Consider the following 23,089-nt stretch of genomic DNA (forward strand, 5'->3'; position numbering starts at 1 on the left):
CTCACCCCTAAATTTCGGATGCATTTAGCGGGGAAGGGTGGTGGGCCCATTTCTGCCAGCCACCACAACTCGGCATCGGGGATACCTCCCTGCCCAAAGAACAAAACTTCGGTCTTCCCCGCGTTAAGTTTGAATTTGTTTGAATTCATCCATAACGCGATATCGCGTAAGCACCCTTTAAAATTCTTAAAATCCTCTACCGTCTGCTCCTTAAAAGAAAAGAACAGCTGGGTGTTGTCGGCATAGGAAATCGCTTTTACTCCCCAGTTGGCAATCAAGGAAAAGAGCGGAGCTACCGGCAGGAGGTGCTGCGTATGAACTACGGCAGGGCGCTCGAGGCCATACGCTCGCATGTAGCCCGGTGGTTGACCCTACTCCTGACCATGGCTGGTCGAGTTTCCCTTATAAAGATGGTCGTGCTCCCCAAGCTGCTCTACCTCTTCCTCAATATTCCGTTTCACCCGGGCGGCTACTTTTTCCGGGAATTGAGATCGGAGCTTATCCGATTGGTGTGGGGGGGGGAAGAGACCCCAGCTCAGGTGGTCGGTCCTTACTCGGCCCTATGGGCAGGGCGGCTTCGATATACCGGACTTTACACTTTACTATCACTGTGCTCAGGCGCACTATGCGTACTACTGGTATCGACCTTCGCCCTTCATGCCGCAGACGGCGGTGGAGCACTGGTTGGCGGATCCGGTGCCGCTTGAGGGGGCAGTTCTCGCTGAGGTGCCATCGTCCCGTGCGGATCGCAACCCTGTGCAGGCCACGGCGCACGCTTGGGGTGCGATCGCGGATCGTCTGGGGTCGTCGTTTCTCTACTCCCCATTGATGCCCCTGGTGTATCATCCGGTTCTTCCGCTCTTAGGAGAAGAAATGTTCCGGAGAATAAAACTGAAGATGGGGTTTGCGAACTGGGGTGACCTCTTTCATGCAGGTAGATTTCGCGATCTCCCGCTCCTCTACGGGGACGATGTCCCTACCCCCCTGGAAACTTTTGCCTTCATTCGCCTCCGAAGTGGGCTACAGAAAGTGTTGCCGGCATATCCGAGTGAACCCCCAGTTCTGGAGCCGTTTCATAATATGCTTTCTTCTCCTTCGCCTTCACATATGGTCTCTGCACTGTATCGGGGGATATATGACCGGGATGGGGGCCTGGTGCTGCGGTCCCGTGCGGGCTGGGAGGCCGAGATTGGCACTGAGCTCACGGATGATCAGTGGGGGTTCTGCTGTTCGCAGACTGAAATGATCTCGTCTAGTAGTAGGTTCCGCATCATCCACTACAAGTTTCTCCATCGCCTCTACTGTACTCCGGCCCAGATGCATAGATTCCGTCTACGTGATGACGATCGCTGCGACAGGTGTCATTCTCCTGGAGCGGACTTCTTGCACCTGGCCTGGACTTGCCCCAGCATAGATGAATATTGGGATCAGGTGTATGAGGCCTTGGGGGAGATGCTGGGATCCCCGCTGCCGCCCTCTCCCATACAGGCTCTTCTGGGGTACACTCGGGATGTGCCGAAGCCGGATCGCCGTTTCGTTACCTGCGCACTGCTGCTTGCCAAGCGCCGCATAGCGTGCCGATGGGGGCGGGGGAGGCGGCCCAAATTTAAGGAATGGCTGCGGGATATGGTTACTTGTCAGGAGAATGTTCTGTTGTATTCAGAGTTGCTCCCGCCCAAGTCCCGTCCCCCCGACATCTGGGGACCTCTGTCACAGTACCTGGCGGCGAACTGCGCCCAGCGCTCGCCGTCTGCTCCCGTGGGGTGGACTCACCGGCGGGTGGCTCTGGCTAGGGGGGATGCATGTGGTGCGGTTTCCTCTGGGGAGGGTCGTCCAATCTGCGGAGGGGAGGGGTGGACGCTGCTGGCTCTGGGGGTCCCCCTGACGGCTGCCTTGCGATCTTGCTCCCCCGCGACGTGCCGCTACACTGCCGCTATGACCCGTAGGGGCACTCCGCTAGTGGGGATGGGGCGGCACGACTATGTGTCTGCAGAGGTGCTCTGTATGACGGGGGCGGGTATACAGGTGCGCGCTGAGGGGTAGTAGCTCTCTGCAGAATAGGAGGGAAAATTGGGGGAGGCTCTGGAGAGGATGGTGATGGGCTGCCACTTGTAAGTGATTGGAATGTAAAATGTGCTATGATTTGTTACTGATGCCTTCTCCATTTGCCCATATTGCCAAGATGCGGATAAGTGTGTAATGCTGATGCACTGTATGACATGAAAAGTTAAATAAAGAGTTAAAAAAAAAAAAAAAGGAAAAGAGCGGAGCTAGGTAGAGGTTGAAGAGTAAGGGGCTCAGGGCAGAGCCATGTGGGACGCCGCACCAGAGCTGTTTTGGGTCGGACTCGTATGGCTTAAGGGCGACCCTCTGAGTGCGTCCACTCAAATAAGATGTCAGCCAGGTCAAGACCTTTCCCCCAAAGCCCGCGTCCTGTAATCTCTGGATCAATATGGAATGGTCCACGGTGTCAACCGTTTGTCAACGGTGTCAATGTTTTCACCTGTAACTTCTTCTAATTATGACACCTCTTTGAAAGCAATATACCGTTACATCCACTTAACCTTCCTGGTTGTGGGAATATATAGGACTTGTCGGTTCACCAAGAACCCGACGAACCCAGAGTCAAAAACCGAGCAGCAATTTGCAATGGCTTTTTATTATGTACCGGGTATAAAGCAATTATTGTGGGAAAATGTATACATGGAAAAATCGGTGTGAAAGACACCTATGTATTTCTGAAATGGGAACAAAATATAGAGTTTAGAAACAGTAGATATTTGCACATTTCCGAAATTGGGAATACATGAGAATTATTGGTCAATTTTTTAAAAGGACTTCTTTTTTACACAATGTCTTTCATTTGGAAGGCAGAAATGCATCAATAATAGGTAATAACAGTTGCCTTACAAATCTGAATTACCCTAAGCCTCCTGATAAAAATGGTACCTCCCTTGGGTGGGTAGGCATAGTGCCCACGACAGGAAATGGCTCAAAACCCAACTGGAACACACTACATTTTCACAATGAAAAATTACTCCTTTTTGGCAAAGTGCCTAGCTGTAGTTTTTGAACCCTATCTTTGCCGGCATCTAGGGAAACCTAGCAAACCTATACATTTTTTAAAACTAGACACCCAGGAGAATCCAGGATGGGGTGACTTGACTGCCTCCCACCAGGTTCTTATCCAGAATCCCTTGCAAACCAAAAAAATTGTCAAATAAACCACATTTTCCCCACATTTCTGTGGTGAAAAGTTCTGGAATCTGCGTGGATCCACAAATTTCCATCCACCCCACGTTTCCCAAAGTCTTCCGAGAAAAATGGTACCTCACTTGTGTGGGCCGGCCTAGTGCCCTCGACAGGAAACGGCGCAAAACTCTTCGTAGACACACCTCAATTTTGCAGTGAAAAATGACCCTTTTTTGGCAAAGTGCCTAGCTGTAGTTTTGGAACCATAGCTCTGCCGACACCTAGGGAAACCTATACATTTTTGAAAACTAGACACCCTGAGGAATCTATGATGGGATGACTCGACTGCCTCCCACCAGGTTCTGTTACCCAGAATCCCTTGCAAACCTAAATAATTGTAAAAAAAAAACAAATTTTCCCCCCATTTCTGTGGTAGAAAGTTCTGGAATCTGCGTGGATCCACAAATTTCTACCCACCCCGCGTTCCCCAAAGTCTTCTGAGAAAAATTGTACCTCACTTGTGTGGGTCGGCCTAGTGCCCGTGACAGGAAACGGCGCAAAACGCAACGTGGACACACCTCAATTTCGCAGTGAAAAATGACCCAAGTGCCTAGCTGTAGTTTTTGAAACCCTAGCTTTGCTGGCACCTAGGGAAACCTAGCAAACCTATACATTTTTGAAAACTAGACACCCAGGGGAATCCAGGATGGGGTGACTTGACTGCCTGTTCTGGAATCTGCGTGGATACACAAATTTCCTCCCACCCAGCGTTCCCCCAGGTCTCCCGATAAAAATGGTACCTCACGTGCGTAGGTGGGTCAAGGGCCCAAAACCTTTTGAGGCGACATCAAAATTACCTATCACAAACCAACCTGGTTTTGCAAGGGGGGTCCCATGAGTTTTTGGCCCGGGCCGCAGCGGACATCTAGGGAAACCTACCTAACCCACACATTTCTGGAAACTAGACACTCGGGGGAGTCCAGCGAGGTATGGCTTGCATAGATCCCCCAACGTTTTCCTACCCAGAATGCCATGCAAACTTAAAATTTAGCTGAAAAAAACACATTTTCCACATATTTTTGAGTGGAATCACCGTGCCGGCACAAATGTCCTACCACCCAGCGTTCCCCTTGTTCTCCCGAGTAAAATGATACCTTACTTGTGTTGGTGGGCCAAAGGCCTGTGGCTAGGAAGGGATTTAGAGTATAGCACCGAGAATTCTAAGCGCTACATTTTAAAAAAAATACTTTTTTAGCCAATTTTGCTTTGGACACCCACACAAGTGAGGTATCATTTTACTCGGGACACTAAGGGGAACGCTGTGGGGTTGGACATTTGTGCCGTCATGGTGATTCCATACAAAAATATGTGGAAAATGTGTTTTTTCAGCAAAATTTTAGGTTTGCATGGCATTCTGGGTAGGAAAACGTTGGGGGATCCACGCAAGCCATACCTCATTGGACTCCCCCGGGTGACTAGTTTTCAGAAATGTTTGGGTTTGTTACTTTCCCAAGATGGCCGCCGACCCCGGGGCCAAAACCTCAGGTGCCCCCCCCCCAAGCCAGGTAGTTTTGCTATAGGTAATTTTGAAGTCTCCACAGTAAAACGTGGGCCATTTCCTGTTGCAGCCACTATGCTTACCCACACAAGTGAGGTGCCATTTTTATTGGGAGGACCTGGGGGGAACGCTGGGTGGAAGGAAATTTGTGGATCCACGCAGATTCCAGAACTTTCCCACACAGAAATTTGAGAAAAAAGTGAATTTTTGGGTGAAATTTTAGGTTTGCAGGGGATTCTGGGTAGGAGAATGATGGGGGACCCACGCAAGCCATACCTCGCTGGACTTCCCCGGGTGTCTAGTGTCCAGAAATGTGTGGGTTAGGTAGGTTTCCCTAGATGGCCACCGGCCCCAGGCCAAAAACTCATGGTACCCCCCCTTCCAAAACCAGGTTGGTTTGTCATAGGTAATTTTGATGTCGCATCAATAGGTTTTGGGCCTTTCCCTGCAGCGGGTACTTGGACCCACCCATACAAGTGAGGTCCCATTTCTATTGGGATACTTGGAGAAATGCTGGGGGGTTGGACATTTGTTGTTACTTTCTGCAGGGTGAAAATGTGGGCACAATAATGCAAGGAAAATGTCACAGTCACATTTTGAGGTTTACAGGACATTGTGGGTAAGATAACTTGTTGGGATCCACAAGCAAGACATCACCATGCACTCCCATGGGTGTTTAGTTTACAACAAGAACTACAGTTGTTAGGTTATTCTTAGATAAAATGTAGAGCTTGACAGAGACAAAACAGACATAGATTACTGCACAGCCATCTATTCCTCAAGCACATACTGGTTGGATTTGGTACGAGGGCGAGTGATGGTTCAGTATATAACATTTTATTAACAATAGATTTCACAAAAATGAAATGCACTGTCAATAATTGAAAGGACAAAAAACTGAACCAGTGACTCGCAGCTAGTGAGCTGTATAGCCACGTCAAGGCACCAACCGCTTTACAGGCCATTCACACACCTTTCATACATGATACACACAAGACCATTCACACCACCAGGCACAAAACCAACACATTATAACATTCACAAAACAAGCATTTGCAATGCAATAGGTCTCGCAGTTATACGAGTTTGAGCTATTGGCATTATAAATGACAGTGCCTTTTATTTATGTTTTTAAAAAACCAAACTTAAATAAAAAGCATTGTCATTTACAATGCCAATAGCTCAAACTCCTATAAATGCGAGACCTATTGCATTGCAAATGCTTGTTCAGTCTGATGTTAGACTTGTCCCAAATGAGCGCCACCATTTTAGGATGCCAGGCCGATTTGCGACCCCAATCCAAGCCTATATGTATGCAAAACTCTTCAGTGTAAAAGCCACACAAAGAGCATGAATGGGGGAGGAGGAGAAACAATGGTGGAAGCGTCTGCCTATTTCTTCTTTAATTAACAGAGCGCCTGTGAACCATGAAGCGTGGCGTCCGTGCAGTGGGGGGAGAGGGCGGGTGGTGTCCGTGCAGTGGGGGGGTGGGGGGAGGGGGCGGGGAAAATAGTTTGAAACATATTTAACATACGAAATGGTCTGAAAGTAGCCAAGTATTTAAAACTCATGAGTACACAACATCTTCACGTTGAAGGCAATGAACAGAAGTACTGCAACGTGAAGATGCTGTGTACGCTTGAGCTTTTATTTATGGATGTTGTTCGTTCTTTAGTAGTTCTCCATTTGTGTTATATTTGTAATTCACAAAATGTCCAAGAAATTTGTTATTGCTTGCTACCCGATTGCTGTCTTTTCATGGCTGATGCCTTTAATCTAATTACATACCATGCGGAGGGGGCAGAGAACGTGTGTAAACAACAGGAGACAAAATATGGCCCTTCAGAGCTGCCACCTGTGAAGCCAAGTTGGAGTCTTAGCGTCGGCCCAACACCTAGTGAATCTTGGCAAATAAATGAATCTACCCGTGCCTAAAAACATTTAATGTAACTGGTGCTAATGTAAAAGCGCTCCGATACATTTGGGTTTGCGCTACTTAAAACTGTGGGGGGAAAAAACATGGGAGTGTGAGAAAACATGAAAGCCATTGAGCAGGGGCTTGGCAGGCAAGCGGAGGAAAGAGCAATAGAGTGGAGGCAGAGACAGCTCACGAGGGAGCGCAGAGGAGAAAAAAGCACAGGGGCAAGGAACGTGTTCCTTGTTTTGTGTTCTTGCTAAAGCGCTGGTAAAGAACTAAGGCACGCTTACCTTGTGTTGTGTATAACACTACCAATGCACCCCCTAAATTGAACGGAATTACTGTAACTGAGAAGTTTTCAGTCTGATGTTAGACTTGTCCCAAATGAGCGCCACCATTTTAGGATGCCAGGCCGATTTGCGACCCCAATCCAAGCCTATATGTATGCAAAACTCTTCAGTGTAAAAGCCACACAAAGAGCATGAATGGGGGAGGAGGAGAAACAATGGTGGAAGCGTCTGCCTATTTCTTCTTTAATTAACAGAGCGCCTGTGGGGGGGCGTGTCCAAGATGGCGACGGAGTAGGACGTGCTTTCTGTCCCTCCGCCGCCGTACCTGCATAGCGTTGTGTAGCGCCTTCCCTTGGCTCTCCCGGCTGCCTTCCAGAGCTGGCGCTTGTTCCCCGGAGGCCCCGGAGGAGCTTTGCCGCTTTTTGCGACCTCAGGAGCGGCGGTGGACCCACTGGCGGCGTTGGGGGCTGTAGCACGGCTAGCAGCCACGACCGGGAGCCTTGCATGGGGACGCGGCTGGGGGCGGGCCCTTTGCCGCGCTCCCTCTACAGAGTTGCTTCAGGCTCCGGAGCTGTGCACCTTCCGGAGCGTCGGCCAGCGGCCCGGCCGGAGGGGGACTGCCCGGTGGCTCTCACGGTGGGATCGGCGCTGCGAGGGGAGTGCACCGGCGGCCGCGTCGAGCAGAGGACACGCCTGTGAGGAGCCGCGGTGCTGCAGTGGGATCCGGAGTGCGCCGGGGACTGCCGCTGGAGGAGTGACGTTGGACCGTCGTGTTCGTGGTCCTCCCGCATCTGCAGGGAGCTGGCGGGGGCTTGGGGCCCCGAGGTGACTCCATTCCAGGCGGGGCATCGGCGGAGGACCTGTGGAGGTAGGGAGCGCCCCCCTGTGTAGCGCTCGGGCCTGGGTGGACATTGTTGGTGTGAGGCCTGCTTCATCCCTCGTACCGTAGCTTCCATGCGGCGGTGGGCACCCTTCTTCCCCCCCCCCCCCCGTTGAACTGTCGCTGGGCCCTGGGGGGGCTACATGTGGGGCATCGTTGCTGCTACACCTGGCTGCGGAGTGATGCCTGCTCCCTACGTCCCATGCAGTTGCCGGAAGGTGCGTTCCCTGCCCTGGCTGTGCATACAGGCGTCGCCTGCTGATCACTCTGGCGGGCCGGGACCGCGCCAACGTGACATTCCGGGGGTCATACGGTGGAGGTGCGGACGCTGGCCTGGCTGGGGGGTCTAGAGGAGCGGTGAAGGTCGTGTGCTCCAGCGACGGTGGGCTTGCCGTGCGGTGTGGCGAGGGGCCTCTGCCGTGGGGCCGCAATCCTGCGGGAGCACCGGTGGGGCCGCAGCGGAAGAAATACCCGCCGTGGAGAAACCGGTCGACAGTAGAGGAGTCCGCCCCCGGTCTAACATACCATACGCCCACCAGATCGCGCACGATGTCGTTCGGGCCCCGCAAGGGCAAAACGAACAAGGAAGGGCCCCCAAGAGGCACGCAGCCGACGACGCTCCCAGGTGCCAGCGCTTCCTCTCAGCGCCGAGACGAGGACTCCCCGGCCACTAAAGCCTGTATGTTAGAACTTTTCTCTGCCATCAAAGAAGATATCGCGAACCTCCGCACCCAGCTCGCCTCGGATCTGAGAGAGGTGAGACGAGATGTGGACTGCATTGGCGAGTGGGTGGCAACATTGGAGGAGCATGACCTGGGCCTGGCGGGCGACGTCCACCAGCTTCAACAGGATGTGCTTCGACTAACGGAGCAGAACTTGGATCTTCAGGCCCATGCAGAAGATCTGGAGAACCGATCTCGTCGAAACAACATCCGTATTCGAGCGGTGCCCTGGGACGGTGAGGCGGGAGATCTGCGTGGATATGTTGAAGCTCTCTTCTTGCAAATCCTTGGCGATGATGATCTCCACGAGGTCAAGATGGACAGGGTTCACAGAGTGGGGCTGCTGAGAGGTTTGGGGTCCCCCCCCACCAGACATCTTAGTTTGCATCAATGATTTCCAACTCAAGGAACGCATTCTTCGAAAGGCGAGGAGTATCGCTAATTTGCTCTTCAGGGATCACCATCCTCAACTCTTCCAAGATCTGGCGGCTTCTACGCTGCAGAAACGGCGTGAATTTCGGCCCGTGACAATGTTCCTACGCGACCAGAATGTGGCGTACTCCTGGGGTCATCCCTTTCGCCTCTTCTTTCGATGGCAGAACAGGCTGGTCCAACTTAGATCACTGCAGGCGGCTTGGGACCTTCTTGGATTGGAGGACACTGCACCCTCTCGGGGAGATGGGCGTTCGCCCTCGAGGCGCCAGCGGCGCTCTTCACCCTGGCATAGAGTGAGACGACAGGCGGAGCAGAGCGGGCCGGACACGGCGGCCAGTCAGCAGGAACAGAATGGAGCGGTGGCCTCCGTGGTGACTGCAATGGGGGTTTTGCCGCGGGACAGCTCGTCGGCTGCTTGAAGGCTGAGGGAAGGCTGTTTGGCGGTGGAGGGACGCCCCCCCCTCTTCCGCTCCGGTACCGTGGGTAACTATGTACTTTTGGAGAAGACGCCCCGGGCCGATGAGCGACTGGGACACTGACTGTCTCCTGGGACATGGTTTCCTGAGGGTCTTAACGCCAGCCCTCTTGGTTGAAATGTTTGTGTTGTTGCAATCTTTTCGTTGGGGCTGGTTTTTCTTATTTGCCTTTGGGTTTTGTTTGAGTGTTGGGTGGGGGGGTTCTGGGGGGAGAGGGGGGGCTGCGGGGCGGGGTGGGGGGAGGAGGGCTGGGGAACTGTCAGTGGTGGTGGCCCAAACTTGCTTGCACGATGGATCTGTGGGTCTCAATCAGTGGAGGTGTGGAGGGGGGGGTAGGGGGTAGCAGCTGTGTGGTGCGGGATAGGAGTCGTGCTAGGCTTCGGAGTGGCCTGTACCCGGGGCCGGGTGGGAGGCGAGGGGTCTGCCTTTCCGTGCGATGTCACTCAAGCTCTGGGTCGCCCAGGGGCACGAGCCAGGGAGGTGGCTGGGGGTGGTCTGGGGGTGGTGGCCCGGGGGTGAGCTGCTGGCCTGCTTGGGAGGAGGCGTTTATGGACGGAACTGGTGTATGGAGCGGGGAGGCCCCTTTGGCTAGAGGGATCCTAGGTGTGCTGGACGTGGGGCTGTGTGAAGAATGCCTGTTACCTTAGGAACTTGGAATGTGAAGGGGTTGAACTCTCCCCAGAAACGCCAAAAGGTCTGGAAGTATATCTTAGATCACCACCTCGATGTGGTTGGTCTCCAGGAGACCCATCTGGCTCGGCGGGATGAAGCCTGGTTGAAGCATAAGCAATACCCCCTTATTTATAGGTCCTCGGCGGCTTCCAAGCAGCGAGGAGTCGCCCTGATGTTCCGCTCAACGCTTCACTTCCAACCTTTGGGAGTTAGGAGCGACAGGGAGGGTAGGTGGCTCCTTGTCAAGGGGGTGCTTCTTGGTAGGACTTGCTCGTTCCTCATGCTGTACGCTCCCAACGTGGGGCAAAATAGGTTCCTCCTGGACCTGCTGCGATCTGTAGAGGACTTTGCGGAGGGGGCACTCTTCGTGATGGTAGATTTTAACTTAGTGTGGGATCGGGAATTGGACTGCTCTCACCGCCGGAGAACGGAGACAGGGGTATTCTCCGACGAGACGCGCGGGCGCTTCGAGGAGCTGGGCTTGTTAGACGGCTGGCGCTCCCTTTTACCCCCTCTCTCGAGACTACACTTTTTTCTCCCATGTCCATCACTCGTATTCACGCTTAGATCACATTTTCTTCAGTCAGTCCCTTCGGGGGTCCCTGAGAGAAGCCAAGATTTTCCCTCTTGCTGTATCAGATCACAGCCTGGTTGCGCTGGGCTTCCAGTGGGCGCCTGAGGGGAATGCCCCGCGCCGGTGGTATTTCCCGGCGTCAGTGGTGAGAGATGATCCCTCCTGCAGGGCGCTCCGTAAGGCGATTCGGGAGTTCTTTGAGCTTAACCCGGTACAGGACACCTCGGTTTTTACTACCTGGGATGCCTTTAAGGCTTCCATACGGGGTAGTTGCTTGGCCCTTAACGCAGCTCTTAATAGATTGCGGAGGGCGAAGCGCGAGGCGTTGGAGACAGAGCTCGCGGTGCGGGAGCAGGCGCACAAGGCCCAACCTTCCAGGCAGACGTTGCGGCCCCTGACTGCTGTCCGGGGCAAACTCCGAGCTCACTATAATAATCGGTCGGAGCTCACCTTCCTGAAGCTCCGTCAGCTCTCCTACGCTCAGGGAAACAAGGTGGGGAGGCATTTGGCCCGCCAGTTGCGCCGTAAGCGTGAAAAAGACTACATAGGAGGCATCCAGGATACTACCGGCTCGGTACAGCAGTGTGATGCGGCCAAGGCTGAGCGCTTCGGGGAGTTCTATGCAGCGTTGTACGCGGGGGAGTCCCTGGACCCCGCTATCCAGGGGGAGTATTTGCGCGGGCTCCCGCTTCCACAGGTGTCTGGGGCCTGGAACGACTTGCTTTCCGCCCCCATCTCTAGTGAGAAGGTGCTGGGGGCCATTAAATCCCTGAAGCCCCGCAAAGCGCCGGGTGCGGACGGTTTCACGGCCCTCTTCTATCAGACCTTTGCCGCTGATATTAGTGGCTTCTTGGTTCAGTTGTTCAACGCTATGGCCTAATCGGGGACTTCCTCGGTGTCTATGGCAGAAGCAGTCATCTCGGTCATCCCCAAACCCGGTAAAGATCCCGCAGTATGTTCACCGTACAGGCCGATCGCTTGGCTCAATATTGATGCCAAACTTTACTCTTCCATGCTTGCGGCCCGCTTGCAAGATCTGATGCCGACTCTTATCCACCCGGACCAATCGGGGTTTATCAAGGGGCATCAAACTCATGATAACACCAGGAGGGTGATCCACCTCATTGAGAAGGCCAATCGCTTCAACATCCCGGCGGTCTTAATCGGCTTAGATGCCGAAAAGGCCTTAGACCGGGTGGACTGGCAGTTCCTCTTCCGTACACTGGCGGCGTTTGGATTCTCGGATCGCTTCCTGACCATGCTCAAGGCCAACTATAGCGGCCCCCGCTCGAGGGTAGCGGTTAATGGCTACTTATCACCCCTTTTTCCGCATACGCGGGGCACGCGGCAGGGGTGCCCTCTCTCCCCCTTGCTGTTTGCGCTGAGTATCGAACCCCTGGCGCTAGCGATCCGGGGACACCCGGACATACGAGGTTTGCCCTTCACGGGCGAACAGCACAAGATCTCCCTGTTTGCGGCCGACGTCTTGCTTACCCTGGCGGACCCGGTGCACTCTCTTCCCCACGTTCAGACGGCCCTGGCGAGCTTTGAGGCGGTGGCGGGCTTTAAGGTGAACTATGACAAATCTTATATCCTTAACCTCACGCTTTCGTCGGTAGAGGTGGAGCGCCTCCAACCGCTTCGCCCCTGTCTTGGGCTTCTTCCTCCCTATTGTACTTGGGAGTGCATCTGACTCCCACGGTGGGGAAACTGTACTCTGCTAATTTCCCCCCCTTGCTGGCCTCGATCCAATCTGATTTGAACCGCTGGAAACCGTTGTTTATCTCCTGGCTAGGAAGGATACATGCGATTAAAATGACGCTCCTCCTGAAGCTCTTATATTTATATCAGGCACTCCCTATTGTCCTGGACAATGACTTCTTCCGCCACCTAAAGACGCTTCTGCTCCGTTTCGTTTGGCAGGGGGGACGGGCTAGATTCTCCTTTGCCGCTCTCCGGCGCCCTCGGGAGGAGGGTGGGGTGGGCTTTCCGGACCCGCTCCTTTACTATAAAGCAGCGCAACTGCCGATATTGGTGGAATGGACCCGACCGCTCTCGGAGAAACACTGGCTTCACATGGACAGGAGCGTGACTGGGCGCACGATCTGGGACTTAGTATGGAAGCCTAAGGGGGATAGACCCAAGAATGCGTACATCAGCACGCCTACTGGCACTACACTTAAGGTTTGGGACTCGGTTTCTGGAGACGAGCGTTGGACTACGTTCCCGTCGCCTTTTACTCCCATTCATTTCAATCCGGCTTTTCCGCCTGCAATGCAGGAGGGACCATTTGATGCTTGGAGGGAGGGGGGCTGTCTCGCTCTCACGCACCTGTTTCATGGCACGGCCCCGCTCACGTTTGCTAACTGTGGCCGGGATTACGGGGTTCCCCAGGCGGAACAGTTCCGCCACACCCAGCTGCTGCACTGGGCCCTCTCCCCGTCGGTTCGAGAGGCGGCGACGCGGCCGCCCACCCCTTTCGAGGTCTTTCTCTCTCGCACCTCGACGTTGCGCGGGGTCATCTCCTTTATTTATGACCACCTCTTGACTACCGCGCTCTCCCCGAGACCACGCTACATGGGCCTCTGGGAGGACATCCTGGGACATGCCGTCTCGGAGGCAGAGTGGTCCCACTTGTGGAGAGATTTGGCCAAACACAATCGCTCGGTGGAACTCCGCGAGGCACATCTCAAGACCATGATGGACTGGTACCTTTCACCCACCAAGCTACACCGCATCTTCCCTGCCACTTCCGACCGGTGTTGGAGGGGCTGTGGTCCCCTGGGGGACTTCCGCCACATTTGGTGGGACTGCCCGATCATCCGGCCCTACTGGGAGGAAATACTATCCCATATTAAGGAGATCCTGGGATACCCGATTGCGGATTCCTTGGCCTACGTGCTGCTGGGCCTTCGGGATCCCCTTCTTGAGCACCAGACGCGTGCGGACAAAAGGATCCTTTGGCTTTGTGTAGGGGCAGCTAAGATAACTCTGGCGGCGGCCTGGAAGAAAAGGGAGGCCCCGGCGATCTCGGTGTGGCATGCGAGATTGTGGAAGTTGCTGAGCATGGAACGGATGGCTGAAGTCTTCTTGGGGTCTTTTAAGAACTTCATTTTCTGCTGGGGACCACTGGTTCGCTTTCTCTCTAAGGGACTGCCGGCGGCGGTGTGTTCTCCCTCGACTAGGGCCCTCCACTTGTTTCAGGTTTAACTATGGCTGGGAGTTTGGCATGAGTCTGACTGGTAGCCGCCACCACTGGGGGGGGGGGATGGGGGCTGGGGGACTTTGATAACTTGATCTGTTGAGTTTGGTTCCCTTCGACGCTACTGGGGGGGGGAGGGGGTGCCAGTATGAGCTAGATTTGCCACGACCGGCCCTAATAGCTTGAGCCCTGCAGGGTTATGCTGTTAAGCGAGAGAGGAGGCCCTCTGGATGTTGCACCTCACGCCTGGTTTTGATCCCTCTATTACTCTCAGCTGGCTGCCTGGATCGGTCGGGGACTTGGAGGCTCTTTGCGCTCTCTGACCCCCCCCCCCCCCCCCCCCCCCCCACTATTATGAGTACCCCCTGCGAGGGACGTTGTGCGGGAATGTCGCCTGGTTCTTCTTTTCCTGCTTCAAATGTTAATAAAAAATATTGTTTTAAAAAAACAGAGCGCCTGTGAACCATGAAGCGTGGCGTCCGTACAGTGGGGGGAGAGGGCGGGTGGTGTCCGTGCAGTGGGGTGGTGGGGGGAGGGGGCGGGGGAAATAGTTTGAAACATATTTAACATACGAAATGGTCTGAAAGTAGCCAAGTATTTAAAACTCATGAGTACACAACATCTTCACGTTGAAGGCAATGAACAGAAGTACTGCAACGTGAAGATGCTGTGTACGCTTGAGCTTTTATTTATGGATGTTGTTCGTTCTTTAGTAGTTCTCCATTTGTGTTATATTTGTAATTCACAAAATGTCCAAGAAATTTGTTATTGCTTGCTACCCGATTGCTGTGTTTTCATGGCTGATGCCTTTAATCTAATTACATACCCTGCGGAGGGGGCAGAGAACGTGTGTAAACAACAGGAGACAAAATATGGCCCTTCAGAGCTGCCAACTGTGAAGCCAAGTTGGAGTCTTAGCGTTGGCCCAACACCTAGTGATTCTTGGCAAATAAATGAATCTACCCGTGCCTAAAAACATTTTATGTAACTGGTGCTAATGTAAAAGCGCTCCGATACATTTGGGTTTGCGCTACTTAAAACTGTGGGGGGGGAAACATGGGAGTGTGAGAAAACATGAAACACATCGTCCATAAACAACAGAAAAAAAATTATCGCCAAAAGTTTTCAGTATTCACTCTACACCCTGGAACACCGGTAAAGTCTGGTAATGCCGGCTGCACCATGCCTGGGGCAACCCAGAGGTCAGCACTTTCAACGGGAAGCCTTGCAGCCCCAAGCCGCAGCCCAGATGCCTCTTGCGGCACTACACCAACGGGAAGCCTTGCAGCCCCAGGCTGCAGCCCAGATGCCACTTGCCGCACTATCGGCACATCAATGTCCTCCTCTAACACAGGCACTTCATCTGCACTAAGAGTAGCTTCATCCGCACTGAGAGTACCTTCATCATCCGAAGATTCCATGTGGAGAGAAAACTCACTGCCTTAATCGTCCCCTGCCTCCTCTACCTCAGATGCAGAGTAACTCTCTGAACCAAGGTCAGAGAAAGGCTCAAAAAGCATACAAACAACCTGCTGAGCAGTAATCCTGCGGCTAGCCATTATCCTTACTAAGAAAGGAGACTGCACAAACAAGTCAACAACAACCAACACTGTGCAAAACAAGTAAGTAAAAAAATGTGTGCCTTTATCACAAAGATCTGTATATTCAAAAACTATACGATTCACTTACAAGAGACAGCTACACTCACCAGCACCTACTCTGCAGAGACACAGCAAAAATCAATGATATCCCTCTAGAAAGAAAAAAACAAAACCAATTACTCACAAGACAACAAAATACACAATGAGCACAAATGCAAAAGGTTTTCCACGCTCAAAAAACAGAAGCCACACATACTGCTATTATTACACCATTTACAAAAAAACACATTCATGCAGAAAAATATAACTCATTTACATTTTACAAAAAAAGTCTCTTACCAAACACATGCAACTACACAAACAGCAGAACCACCAGTAACGAAACCGCAACCTGGAACAGTCTGAAGAGCAAAAGCCTTGAACTAGAACAAAAAGGGAGAAATAAAGCATTAAAATTCCAATTCACAAGAAATAAAACAATTAACATTATAACACGCTATGTCACTACCCAAATGGGGCAGAAAGGCCAAATAAACGAGCAGAAATGCAGGTGGTCTGTCCCCGGGGGGAAGGGGGGGGGGGGGGGGGGCAGAAAAGTCTTACAAATTATTTAGGCCCATAAGAGCGCGACCATTGCCCAAGGGGTCGTTTCCATTTAAAACACTCCCTGGTGTCTAATGGGGTTTACCAAATAAACAAACCGATCTGCCCCCAGGGCCAGAATATATATTTTTTTCAAATATGGCCCCTGGAAGCAACCCTTGCCCAAGTAGTCGCTTCAAATTGAAAAAAAACAAATTCATCGGCTCTAGTGGGCGCTTTTCTGTGGAGGGGGGTCGGGGGTGGCAGCGGAAACTCTACCACTGCCATCCCCTCTGTGGTGCCATGATCGATGCCCCGGGGGGGGGCCGGCAGCGCTTCCCCCAGGGGCTGTGCTCATGACGGAGCGGTTCCGTCATAAGCACAGCCCACCAATGCTTATGACGGAACTGCTCCGTCATGAGCATCGAAGGGGTTTAGCAGACAGAGGCTGTGAATTCAGCCAGAACCCGTTCCTTTATGCTGTATGCTGTCTCTTAATAAAATGGAATTTCCGAAGGATTGGAGTGCGGGCTTCTCTCTTGTTAAGGAGAAAGGAGTTTTTTCGTGTATATATATATATATTATTTAGTATTTAATATGTGATTGGGGGTCCCCGCACATGGGCAGAACTATTCAATACTTAGGACTGTGATGAGGGCTCCCCTGGAAGAGCACTAGGATCACAGGTAAGCAATCTGATCACTGACCCTTTGTTGTATTATTTCTGGATCCTGATTTATTGAAGTACATGAGGTCTCTGAGCACTGAGCCGATGAAAGAGAGGAAAGCACTATAATCGAACTTATTTTTCCAGCATGAAAAATAAAACGTAACTGAGGTTATAGAAGAATATAGGGAAATACTTGTTGGCCAACAGTATATTGTGAATTCTATGCATGTGTGAATCTAATAATTATGGTAGAAAGAGGATTTCAGGAGGATACAGATTCCCAGTGAAATATTTAATGGTAAAGGGCTACCATTTAGGCGATTTGATGTCCAATGAGTGGAATAACAACAAAAAATCCATCAAAAATAGTAAGAGTTAGAAAATGCTAGCATTATGGATCCAAACTAATGGTGGGAAATGACAACTCTACAAAAACACACTGTATGTAAAAGAATATCTAGGGTACTACATATTTGATAACACCAACATTGAATGATGTAGATAATTTATTGAAGAGTTGGCAACAGGAGACAACTGAAATCTCCCTTCAATGAATGCAAACATTGACTGAACATGTGGAAAGAAAGTTTGAACAAGTGGTAAAGAAAATATGGGAACTTGGACAAGAATTGGAAAAGCACAAATGAATTACAGCATTATAAGTGCTTTAGAGCCTATGGAAAAGATCAAGAATATGAAACGGGTTCAAACAAGGAAGGCAAAAAAAGTTCAATAGGGATAGACTTGATTACGCGCATGGAAGAATTTGCACATTTGCCAGAAAATTCAGACTAAATAGTTTATGGATAAAGCTTTGGAGCAGAAAGAGACCGACATTGAGGAGAGCTCTGAGGTCAATTCTAGGGACGAAGGACCTTCCTCTTCAAATCCGGATTTTTCCAAGTAAATGAGTCTTATCCAGATATGTACCAGACAAAAGACAAGAGGAGGCATATCAAAAAAAGGCAGAGGAGTAAGAGAAGACTGGTAAAACAAAGCAAGGAAGAGGAAATAAAAATAAAAAAATTGATAAGAATGAATATTGGAAGTATGGGAAATTAGTCAACAATATTTCCACATACATTCTCACTGAAACACAGTACAAAGTACTCAACAAGAATGTATCCTTCTGCCCCTCAGTAGACTTACATCTGGCCAATATTAGAACTAATTTCTATAAATTCACAAGGAAATTAAAATAAAAAGAAAATATGTTGCTACTCTCCCTAGAAGCTCAGTGCTCAAGGATAGAACATCAACATCTATTTCGGCATCAAATGATTTACCAAAACTAAAAGAGTTACGATCTTTGGAAAAAGATTGAATGGGAAATTCAGATGATGGAACCTCTCAAGCTATGTCAGGATAGCAGATCTTTGAGACAATGGGTCTTGCACTGACAAAGCTGGCCAGAGTGGATGCAAGCCATGCTCATCTTTTTGCCCTCAACTACTTACAGGGAACAAGACAGATCCCTTCCAAGACATTATGTTTGAAGATATTAATCAGTTGGCCAGGAGCGGTTCAATACCCGAATGAAGCAATACGACAATTAAAGAGTGGCGAGCAGTTAATGATCAGATCAGTTAATCATCAGGTCATCATTATCAAAGCCTCAGACAAATGTGGTAGCATAGTGAGTGAGCCAGGACCACGCATCGTATATACAGGAAGCTGAGAGGCAATTGCAAATTAAAGAAAACTATGTGAGATTAAAAACTAATGATATTAAGGAAGTTACCACAAAATACCATCTGAAATTGTTTGAATATATACAAAAGAGCATAAAGAATCCCCCTGTACATCCAATTGTGAACTCAATAGGTTGCCTTCGGAAACATACTTCTTGAATTATTGACATCTTTCTCTTCCATTACATTACCGTGTTCCCTTCATATCGGAGGGATTCTACAGATTTGCTTAATAGAATCAATGATATACCCTGGAAGGATAATCATCTGATGGCAACCATTGATGTGGTGTCTCTATTTACATTGATTCAACAAGGAATTTGCGCATGCAAGTACTTTCTTAAATCAAGATCTCAGAGTTACATGGAGCACTCATAAATGCTTTTCGAAATATTAAGCTTCAGCCTGCACCATAAAATATTAATTTTCAGTGGCACCTACTATTTACAACCGCAATCTACAGTCATGGACACATCATTTGCAGACATATTTGCCAACTCAATGATGGGTTGGTGGGAGACGGAAGTAGTCTGGACAGAGGACAATCAAACAATGTTTGAGCATGTAAAATTATGAACTTATTTGATTATTTATCATTTGGGACGGTAGCAGAGAAATCTTGTAAGTATTTATTTCCTCCCTAAATGATAATGAGTGTAATTTGAAATTCACTCACAAAATCAGAGCAGACAAGATTGGATACCTGGATATTGAAATCTTTATCAGGAATAAAAGAATCTGCAGCAAGATTGACTAGAAAGCCACAGCTTCTAATATTATACTGCACATGAATAGCAGACATCCAAAAGCTTTAAAATGTGATGAATTATTATGTGATAGGCAGAATTTGTTCAGAGATGGAGGATTTTGAGGTACAGGCTGGAGCCATTGTCCGCTTTGAACAGAGAGGCTATCCCTCGGGTATGTTAAACAATGCCCTACGGAGCGCTCACTTGAGCTAAGAGAAGAGTTGGTTGTTGTCAGGGAAAAGGTTCTAAAGGTTGAAATGGAGATCTGGTTCATTCTGTTGTCTGACGATGCCGGCGAGGGGGCCATGTAGATTTTGAAGAGTGTGGGGCTGAGCGATGATCCTTGGGGTACTCCGCAGTTGATCTCTGTGGGTTCGGAGAGGAAGGGAGGGAGTCTGAGATGAGCAGCTACAAAGTGTTTAAAAGATTATCCCCAAATTACATATAGAAACTTTGACTCCCATGGGAATTTATTGACAGGGAGAAAAATGCCTTCTGTTAAATTGATCAAATCAAGTGGGATCAACAAAGAAATGTCAAGCTTTTGGTAGTTCTTGAAGTGTAAAGCTTACTTGGGATGAACATATTCATGTACTATATAATAATTAAATAAAAGAAAACCAAGGAATTCATCACGTGTGAAACAGATCATGTTGTTTATGTTCTACAGTGCACATACAATAAAAATTAAGGCTTTTGTATATCCTATAGCTAACCACTTTCAGGAGACGCATGAGGGGAACATAAATGAATTGAAATAATACCTAATTCAGCATATTTAAAATTAAAGGGGAGGCAAAGCAAAATTAAATTGAGGAGAACTGAATAAAAACTGATTAATGGAAGCAGATACCCCTCTAGGACAGAATTTTGGATGCATAATTACATGTCCATCTGTAGTGGCTTAATTGTGCTTGCCTTTTTGCGTGGGGACCTAGGAAAGGAGATTCTCCTGGAGAACATTACTCAAGAAGAATCATGTAGATTTTAACATTCTTGCCACACCCAACTGTCTTGTTGATTTAGCATTTTTTATCAAACTCATTCCTACACAGGTTATTATTTAATTGATTCATGTACATAACTGCCACAATATCATTTTAGATTTGCCCTTTTTATATGAATGTATGTTAGTAATAAGTTGAAGTTTAATATTGATGCACTTTAAGATCAGGCTCTTTAAGATTATGATTGTGAGAATGCATTCAAGTAATTTCAGCTTAGACTCTTTAGCACTGGCACTTTCATGGGCGATGTCTAAGTTACCTGCAGTTGCACATTGCTAAAGAACATCTACCTGTGATTAAAATTGGAGCTTTGTAAAGTGTAACATCATATTGTTGACCAGTTTTTCAGGTACAGTGCTCCTAAAAGATCCTTTAAAGAGTAATGGGCCAGATGTACAACCCTTTCATTTAGGGCCTCGCAATATGCGACAGCTTGCGAGGCGCAAATTGCGAGCCGCTAAATGAAATGTACAACAGTGTGTTTACACTGTTTTGCGATTCCAAATGGGGTCGCAAATTGCAAGGCTCATTAATATTAATGAGCCTCTCACAATTTGCGAGCCCATTGTGAATGCCAGCCCTTCCGGTTATGGTGGCCTGCTGGGCTCAGCAGATCACCATGTCTGGGACTGCTTTTTAAATAAAGCAGCTTTGTGTTTTTTAAGTGCAGCCCGTTTTCCTTAAAGGAAAACGGGATGCATTTAAAAATAAAAAATGAACCGTTTTCGTTTCATTTTTTAAGGGCAGGCAGTGGTCCCTGGGACCACTGCCTGTCCTTAAACAATATTTCTCATGCAATTTCAAAGGGTAAGGAGTCCCCTGGAGACCCCTTCCCATTTGCAAATGCATTACCACCTACTTGGAGTAGGTGGTAATTGCGAGCGTTTTGCGGCCGCAAAACATCAGTACATTGTTTTTAGACTCTCTATTTGGAAGGGAATGCCCCTTCCAAATAGAGCGTCGCAAAAAAATTGTGACTCGCTAAATAGGCTATGTACATGGCACGATATAATTTTTGCATGCGTAAACGGGTTCTGGAAGGGGTGTTAAATGTTTGTGTATTGGGTTTGATTCCTTAAATATTTGGTAAAATGATTGAATATTGTGGACTCATTCGATATTAAAAAGCTTTATGCAAAAAAGGTTTTTCCTAGCAAAAAAGGTTTTTCCTAGGAAAGAATCTAAAATCTTAAATGGCAGCCAGCATGGGCTTAAATCAATCTTTTGCATTCTAGCTCCTTTTGGAAATGATAGTAGGACAAGCTGTACATGCAAATTTAAATGGAGAATTTATAGAGGCGGATTTATTGGTCCAGTGGTAGGCAAATTTCCGAAACACGTTTTCATTCTTCTTGCACACTGCACTTTTTCTTGGATGGAATAAAAATTGAATAAATAATTTATGGCTCAGCCAGTTTGTAGTGCCGCCTCTTCCTTGTGCTTTTTGATGTATATTTAAGTTATGGGAAACTGAGAATATATAATATATATGTATATTATTTTATTTATTTATATCCACAACTACTTTTGGACAGGAAGACCACTCCAGGGTGGCGTAAAATGCCAATTCTTATATTAAGCAGAGGGATTTCCGTTCCAACAAATTTTGGCTAAAACGCTTTTATCAAGGTGACAAGCCCCTCTATCACCTGAAATAAGTACAAACCCTCAATGAACATAAACAATTACTATAACAGTATCAGATCAATTAAACATTACTATTCAAATAATCACATGACATTTCGTAATGAAAATATTCCTCCATCAAAACCCGATTATGGGTAGTATTTTTACCTATGTTCAAAATCGGAATGTAAAACATTTAACACACGGACATACATAAATTTATTCCAGTTCATAAGGCAAGCAAATTAGTGCATTCCAATGTATGTCCATGAGAAGATGGGGCTCAAAGTCAAGATAAGCAGCCTAAAGATATTTCCCCGTAGTGACCATGTCACTTGCAGCCATCTTCACAAATATTGACTAAATAAAATGCCAACTCCCTGCACATGCTGAGCCAGGCTCGACTCGGGCCAGGCACTGTCCCCATTCAATAATGAGCGTGAATCTAATTGAAGCCCCAAAAAATTTACCTGACGGGTCCCACGAAGCATTCAATTCAGGTGTGGCATATAGCACACAAGAGCATGGGTTGGACGCATCAAATAACATTAGCCACTCCATTATGGGAAACAGAGCAACTTGGCTCATTATGGCAAACTAAAGGGTTCGACAGGTGGGATACTATCGGGATCACTAGGGTGGGCGACCTCTGGAAAAAGGGGGAGGTGGTGTCATTCGAAATGTTGCAATAAGAATATGAGATGGAGGAGACTGAAAGATTCAGGTACTTACAGATATGTCACGCATCGCGGGCAGTGCTACGGGGGGTAGACCCCTCCTGAGGCCTCTCCTCTCGAAGACAGGCTTTTGGATGGGTATATGCCTAAAAAAGCAATCTCTGTGACGTATCTAAAACGAATTAATCATACACCTGACTCCCTATTACAACTCCGTGCAAAATGGAAAAAGGACTTGATCGGACTAGAGGAGGAGGACTGGATGCAGGCAATGGCTTCACCAAATGAGGTAGTACAGAAAAGGATGGTCCCAGTAGACAATATTTAAAAAAACAAGGATATTTGCACAATTATTCACAATGCATACAAAGAAATCCATACACTAAATGACTGAGAGATGTTGTTTAATCACACCCTCGTCTTGGCAAATATATGAAACAATGCTTTTAGGAATGCATTGACATTGTGCCCAGAAAGGAAGAAGGGGGTAGTGGGGAAAATACGTGAATTGGTGAAGTATAAAGTGATGTGGACAGATCAAAGGATTGGTGCAGTCAAACAATTCAC

This window comes from Triturus cristatus, chromosome 2_2 (assembly GCF_964204655.1).
Source record: "Triturus cristatus chromosome 2_2, aTriCri1.1, whole genome shotgun sequence".
Taxonomy (NCBI): Eukaryota; Metazoa; Chordata; class Amphibia; order Caudata; family Salamandridae; genus Triturus; species Triturus cristatus.